The sequence below is a fragment of the Crocodylus porosus genome, unplaced genomic scaffold, assembly GCF_001723895.1.
Source record: "Crocodylus porosus isolate Cpor-Errol unplaced genomic scaffold, CroPor_comp1, whole genome shotgun sequence".
NCBI classification, from domain to species: domain Eukaryota; kingdom Metazoa; phylum Chordata; order Crocodylia; family Crocodylidae; genus Crocodylus; species Crocodylus porosus.
In genome coordinates this window covers 1927087-1933529 of record NW_017728949.1, presented here as the reverse complement: position 1 = coordinate 1933529, position 6443 = coordinate 1927087, and the positions used below count along the sequence as shown (strand labels likewise).

Here is a 6443-nt window from a genome sequence, read left to right as displayed (position 1 = left end):
TCAGTTGTCAGCTGTCCCATCTGGTTCAGCAGGGGTCCAATGTTGCCCTTGCTTTTCCTCCGGCTTTCCACATATCTGAAAAGGGACTTTTTATTGTCCTTGATGCTGGAAGCTAGTTGGAGTTCAGTTGCAGCCTTGTAAGAACATTAGAATGTTCCTGCTTATGTTTGATGTAACCAATCTCTTTTCGTACAAAAAAAAGAACAACTTGGGGGTTTTAAAGTTATCTTTTGTGGGATGCTTTGAAAGCTGGAGCTAGAGATGAAAAGCCGCAGGGAAGGGCAGGAAAGTGGGCTGGACAACTGTCTGGGATAAGTTTTCAGAATCTCAAAGATATTCACAAGTAGGCTTAAAACTGCCTTGCTGTTCTTGCAGGCCATTACAATGGGCCATAAGGTGCTGCAGGGTGGCTGTGGAACTGGCTCCTTCTGGTCTGCTCCTGTTGAAAGTCTTCCCTAAACTCCAGGGCACAGGCCCCCCTGGTCTCTCCAGAGCTGTCATTAAACAGTTAATTGTGGGTCACTGGCCTTTATTCCTGGGGGATCTGGTCCTTTACCTCAAAGAGGCCACTGCATTGAAATACCTTGCTCCCACCCTACTCCCAGCCACCAGTGTGTGCTCAGCTCAGACACCAACAAGAAGATACAGAGTGCAAGATAGTGGGGCTTAAGAGCTGGTGGGTCCCTCATTCTGGAGAAGTTTTCATTTAAGTTTGTTCTGCAGGGAAAGCAGAGGTGAAGTTTGGGTTTGGCTCAGCAGGTATTGTGTAATTGAATATTGCATGAGCTGGAAGGGCAAGAGGGGAAAGAGCATCCCATGCTGCCTGTATCCCACTGCATACAGTGCATGGTGGGTCCCAACTGGATGCACTTAAATTTCTGGCCCTTGGCTCAATTCCTTGCTCTGTGGACAAACGCTAGCCTGAGTGAGGATTGTTGGCCATACGAGGGAGCCAGCTTAGGGTCGATTGGACAGAGAGAGCGTTCTGCTCTGCTTCAGTCGGTCTCATGCTGTACTCGTCACTTAGGTCTCCAAACACCCTTCACCCAGGTAGCATGCACCGGGATTAACCTTGGTCAGATAGGACTTGTCCTTTGTTTCCTCCCTTCCTCAGAGTTTTTTTTTTCATAGATTTCATAGACATTAGGGCTGGAAGGGACCTTGGAAGATCATTGAGTCCAGCCCCCTGCCCCAGGGACAGGAAGTCAGCTAGAGTCAAAGGATCCCAGCAAGAGAAGCGTCCAAATGTTTCTTAAAAGAACCCAGAGTAGGTGCTTCATGTTCAGTGGAAATGAGTGGATGTGTTAGGGTTTTGTTTGTGTGTCCAGTCCACCCTGCTCTGTGTTTATACTGGAGAAGGCAAGGGAAGAGGTGCATTTGGCACATGGAGCAGAAGGTAGGGAGCTTTGCACTGCTTCTGAGGAGGTTACTTCCATTCCCTGAGGGAGCTCGGACTGTATGGAAGGCTCTTGGGGATTGCACATGAGGTGTGGAGTACTTGGCCGCAGTTCTCACCCCACAGCTATAGGCTCTTGGAGATATGCTGGGCCCAAGCCATTGCACACTGGGAAGACAAGGGCACGCACTGCATCACACCACTCCAAGCAAACCCAGAGAAATCAACAGCTGGAATTGCTAGCTCTTCAAATTACCTACCCTGAAGCTAAAAGATGAGGGACATTTTAGGCTCAGTCGTGAGGAGCTGATCTGTGGTTTTGTCCTGTTCTTGGAACATGCCAGGATGGCGCATGGCTTTGGGTAAGGAGATTCTAACTTTCCTCACTGGCTTCCCCAGGAATGGCCCTGAAGTTCCTCCATTATGTTCCCTTTCTAACTCCATCCCATGCTCGGCAACCTTCCTCAGGGCTTTCAGGGTCCAAGTCTTTCCCCTTGGGGCTCCACCAGCTTTCATGGAGGATTCCTCTCCACACCATAAGGACCATGTTTGGTTTATGTTTCATTTGATTCTGCTGGCCTTCCCAATGCACCGGTGCTCTTCCAGTTCCTGTGTTACCTGGAAGGGAGTCTCTCAGGGATGAAGGGCTTGTGTGATGGTCACTCAGAAGGGGAACATGGCTGAGGTCTGGCTGCCATGTTGTGAGCCATCATGCCTGTGGCTATCATTTCATAAAACAAGATGTCTGCTGAGCCCAAGATGGTCAGACCGCTTGGGGTGCTGTCTGAACAAGCTGGGCAGGAGCCCAGATCTGAAGGTAAAAGGCCTGAAGGAAATGCAGCCTTCTGATTCCATCCAGCCCTGAGAGGAATCCAAAGCAGGATACGCTGTCTGTGTGGATTTATACCAAGCCTGTCAGCTCCTCCACAGCCTGGTGCTACGTGATGTGAACCTACAGAGACAGCCAAAGACTGGTTCTTGGCTAAAAGCACGGGCTGTGCTCTCCTGGCATGATCAGATCTAAGCCTGCATCACAAAGGCTTGCCACACAGTGGCCACTACCTCCATAGGGCACTTCCCTAATAGCAACAGAGCATAACACACACCTGAGCTGCATGCTGGTGTGAGAGGACAGATGATGTTTCTCATGCAAAGCAAATGTTGGAACTCAGGGACTGATGCTGCTGAGACTGAGCCAGAGCCTCCTGTAGGAGGAGAAGACCTGTGCTCTCTGTCTTGGAACTAAGGGCAGATCCACAGCTGTTCACCCTCTCTTCCCTCCCCCCCATCCAGACTGAAAATGACCCAAAGGCATGGAGGGTTCTGGGATGAGGGCAAGCATCAACCAGCACAATTCACTCTGGGCCTGGGCCAGGCCTGAGGTAGGGGCAGGCAGGAAAGGGAAGGGTCTCTCTGATGGTAGGTTGGGCCCCCCACTTGACCCAGCCGCTGTAGCCTTGCTGCACACAAGGACTGGCGCAGTGCAGGGAAAGGTGGAAGGTTTTTGCTTGGGTAGTTGGTTTGAAGGGGTTATGGGGCATCTGTAAGGTAGAAGGAAGCTATGCCCCATGGTGGTGACAGCAGGCAGATTTTGATGCCTCACTGGATAAAGAAGCCAGGATACTACTGTTCATATGCTCCTGCCATTATCAAAGGGCACAGGTGGGTGCACTTGTCTATTCCCCTACTGTTTCCCTGTCCCCTATCCCAAGCACTCACTAGATAGGACTTACTAAGGGGTCATACTGGACAGGAGGAGGCCTGATGCCTGGGTATGGCCACCCCTTGCCCTGCTCACCCCACTGCTATTCCAATGTACAGACATTCTGCAATGAATGCCAAACATGCCCTGTGCAAGCACCTCTAGGGATAGTCCTGTCAGCTCAGTCCTATCACCTTTGTCACAGTGTCTTACCAGGCTGAGAAACAAGGGCAGAACCCTAGCAGAGAGGCTCCAGTTGGCTGCTTTGCCAAGCTCTCTCAGTCAAGCATGAGAGCTGCCCTGGCTGACGCACTGTTTGCTGAGGCCATTGCATGCCTTGGGTTGTATATGTGACAGAGCCAGCTGGGCTGTGCTGTGGTGAGACACGTGGAGCTTGAAGAGCATATTGTGCTGTGATTGTGCCATGAGCACAAGGGTCTTAGCCATTTCCAAGCTTTGTTCATGGAGTGGGCGTCAGAGAGAGGAGGGTCCAGGGTCAGCAAAAGACCTTTGAGCCTATATGCATAGACATTGCACACAAGCGAATGCGTGCACAAGTACACCTTCATGCTCCTGAACACCCAGGCGCACACAAGCAGGGGCAAGCATGCATGCACACACAAGCATGCACTGGGGAATATACTGTGCAGGCTCCTAGCAGCAGGGCAGCTCTAATGAGTAGTGTGTGCATTGTGGGGGGAGTTTGTGGCACATACCCTGGTAGCTGGCTGAGCACTGATGCTCTGGAGGAGGCTTTTAGCTGCTTCTTGGCCAGATGGCAGGAAAGGATGGAACAGATTCCCGGTTCCTTTTAGAATCCTGCTGAACTATCCCTGTCACAGACCCCAGAGCTCTCAGAAATGTATCTGAGGAACGATATGCCTGCCTGTGAAATACAGCAGATGTCACGCAGCACAGGAGCATAGCAGGAGATGTCCCAGGGCAGGCAGAGGCCTGGTCACTCTATTCTCCTGTTCCCAGTGGTGCCTGGAGCTGACTCCTGTGGGGTGAATTCCAAAGGGTTTTCCAGTAAGATTTTCTTCCTTTCTCTAAGTGACTCAGGGCACTCATGATACTCTGCCTCCTGCAGACAGACTCCTCCTGGGGTTATGGGGACAGTGGTTTAAACAGGAGAAGGCTGTGGAGAAATCAGCCCCCAGCATGAACAACGCATGCCTCCGGAGGCTGGGGGGGGCACAGCGAGCTCCCGCAGGTGGCAGCAGAGCTGTCGGCGGTGGGAGTGTGGCAGAGGCAAGTGGGGAGCTACCGCAGGCAGCCACAGCGCTGGTGGTGGTGGGTGGCAAGTGCCAACCAGTGGTTGGTGACCACCCGCAGACACCACTGGCAGTGGCGGCCAGCAGCGATTGCGGATCAGCCATAGATGCCACCAGCAGTGTCAGCGGCGAGGGGAGGGTGGCAAGTGGTGACCACCTGCAGGCGCTGCCGACAGTGTTGGTGGTACCTTTCTCAGGGGGTGCACTGCCACTCTCAGAGGGTGCACATGTACCCGCATGCACCCCCTCTGTGTCGCCAGTGCCCCCCAGTCTGTCTCTCTGCTGTAATGCAGCAGCCCAGACCCTCCCCCTCTGGTTATAAACCCTGTAATTCACCTGGATTCACCTGGTCTCCTAGGTAACAGGGTTGTAAATCCCATGGGGAGGGAGGAGCTCTCTCTTTCTTTGTTTAAGAGTTTCCACCACTGCAGGTCATGTGACTAATCCTCTCGCCTAGGAAGGTGATGTCATTTGGAAGCACCAGTCAGCAGCCAATGGGCCTGCTTCTGGTAGGGATTTAGTGATGAGGTCACAGCAGTGGCATAAAACAGCCCCTCCATGAGGAAGTAGGGGGCAACATATTTGGGAATGTGAAGCAAGCACGTGGCCTCTGGAGCTCTTCTAGACTCCAGATGAACATGCGAGTAACTTACCTGAAATGTAGCCAGTAACAGTGTTCCAGAAGCATATCAAAAGACTACCAAGCCACCTCTGTTTGGTCAGGGTTATTCTGTTGTTACTTCTCTGACTTGTACATTTCTCCATGCCTACCCTCACTACCCAATAAAGCTGTCTGATATTGGGTAGTGCCAGCCTTGTACATGCTTGAGAGGGATTGGGCAAGCCTTTTTGCTCCCTGCTGGCTGACTAAGGGAGGCTACTTTCTGTCCTTCAGGGTAAAGGAAGCATCCCAAGCTCTCACAGTGGGTTAAGCACCCTCAAGGTGTACAAGGTCTTTGTACCCCAGGGGGCACACAGCCCAGACAAAGACTAGATCCCAGGTGGTGGCAACAGTTACCGTAGGCTTGTGGGTTTGCTCCAGAAAGGGGGCTGGCCAGATGTTGGTGCCTGTGGGAAGGCATCTGAAGCTTGTTTTTTGATGGGGTGGCAGGTATCTCTGCGCAAGAGTGCCCCCTACTGGCCCACCACACAGGCATGTACAGATTCCCCTGTCCATCCCCTAGCTGTGCTGTTGCACATGCCTTAGGCTGGTGGAGCTAATCACTGACCCAGTATGGCCCTTTTTGGAGTAGCATCTGGCAGCAGACCACTTTGCCAACCTGCTCTGCCCACCATTCAACCTCCCCTCTTTGACCAGCTTCCTAATGGATCTTAGAGACTGACTCCCTGAGTTTATTGAAGTCTGCTTTCTTCTACCACCTCAGTGGTTGCGTCTGTGCAAGGGCAATGGCAGGAAAAGAATCTGTGTATTTCTGCTTTAATCTTCCGAAAATAAAATGAAAATTAAGCAGGCTTTGACTGAACATTTTAACAAATGATGTTCCCTGTACTCACCCAGGCTAGTGGGAAGGGACTGGATAATGCAAGGATCTCTGAGCTTTGTGTCTGAAAACTTCGCAATGATAGGCAAAGCAGAGTGACTTCTGAGTTTAAGAGCCCTGAGCTGTTGGTATGAGCTGAGCTGCTTTTGTGCAGCACCAGGGGCTCTGCCACAAATCTTGGTGGGATTAGTAACAGGATATTCCCAGGCACTCCAAACCACCAAGAAGGTAGTTCCCATAGGAAGTTCTGAGATAGTCCTTGTCCCACTGGGGCGAGACATGGACTAGGAGGGAGCTCTGGGGATCAATATATCAAGGGCTGTCTTCGCATGTAGCAGCTGCAGCACTCCTGGTTTCATAGTTTCATGGTTTCTAGGGTCGGAAGGGACCTGAGCAGATCATCTAGTCTGACCCCCTGCCATAGCAGAAAAGAATACTGAGGTCAAACGACCCCAGCAAGATGTGCATCAAGCCTCCTCTTAAACACCCCCAGGGTAGAAGCCAGCACCACTTCTCTTGGAAGTTCGTTCCAGACCCTAGCCACCCTGATAGTGAAGTAGCGCCTCCTG

General features: G+C 51.8%; 1 protein-coding gene across 1 annotated transcript in view; it reads left to right on the top strand.

The window, feature by feature from the left end:
• Positions 1 to 6443, top strand: part of LOC109323191 (vasoactive intestinal polypeptide receptor 1-like) — a 47622-nt gene that overhangs the window by 13224 nt on the left and 27955 nt on the right. The window lies entirely within an intron of this gene.